The sequence below is a fragment of the Apis dorsata genome, unplaced genomic scaffold (genome assembly GCF_000469605.1).
Source record: "Apis dorsata unplaced genomic scaffold, Apis dorsata 1.3 scaffold_73, whole genome shotgun sequence".
In the NCBI taxonomy this organism is placed as follows: domain Eukaryota; kingdom Metazoa; phylum Arthropoda; class Insecta; order Hymenoptera; family Apidae; genus Apis; species Apis dorsata.
In genome coordinates, this window is record NW_006263371.1 from 793,657 (window position 1) to 794,568 (window position 912).

Genomic DNA, 912 nt, shown 5'->3' on the forward strand with positions numbered 1-912 from the left:
TAATTAAGAAGCAGGGAAGCACGAAAATAAAGTTACGATAAAAATATAATAGGGGAACTTATTTGAATATTCCATGGAAAAATTACTAATGGTTAAATATTTATACATAAAATTTAATAAGTATAAAGTTTTGTAAAATAAAAAAAAATTTGAAATCAAATTATGAAGCAAACTTTCATTGGCAATATAAAAATAATGGAAATCATTAAAAATATTCTAAATCTTAAATTACATGTATAAATTATATTATTTTATTATTTCATGTAAATAAATCATTTATATATAACATTATATATAAACATGATATTTATCAATATTAAATATGAAACATGAAAACTGAATTTTCCTTTGCCATATTCTTTAGTATGACTAATACAAAGAATTTGGCACCAAATTACATACATAAATTACTATTTAACATATGAATTTGCATGATGTTAAAATAATCTCACTAACTCGTAAAGGAAGATATAAAAACATAAGCAAAATCATACCAAAGCCAATTTATTTATATAATATGATAATAAATATATATAGAATATTCATAAGACATATTCAAATTGTAATTGATTGTAAAGATCAATCAAAATAAAAAATGATATATAAAAATATTGATTGAAACTTATTTATTAAATTATAAGTAATTTAAGTAATTTAATTTTTTGCATTAGATAAAGAAAAATAGAGAATACAGAACTAATATAGATAAATAATATAGTAATATAGTAATATAGTAATATAGATAATGCCATAATAGTAGTATGATAAAGATAGAATCGTCTCATTGTTTTTGTTTTAAATAAATTTATTATTCTGAATAATTAATTTAATTAATATGTATAATATATATATATATATATATATATATATATATTATACATATTATAATTATTATTTAAATATATCTTTTTT

General features: G+C 16.8%; 1 protein-coding gene across 2 annotated transcripts in view; it reads right to left on the reverse strand.

The window, feature by feature from the left end:
* LOC102671400 (uncharacterized protein F13E9.13, mitochondrial) overlaps nt 1-912 on the reverse strand; it is a 5,326-nt gene that overhangs the window by 2,485 nt on the left and 1,929 nt on the right. The window lies entirely within an intron of this gene.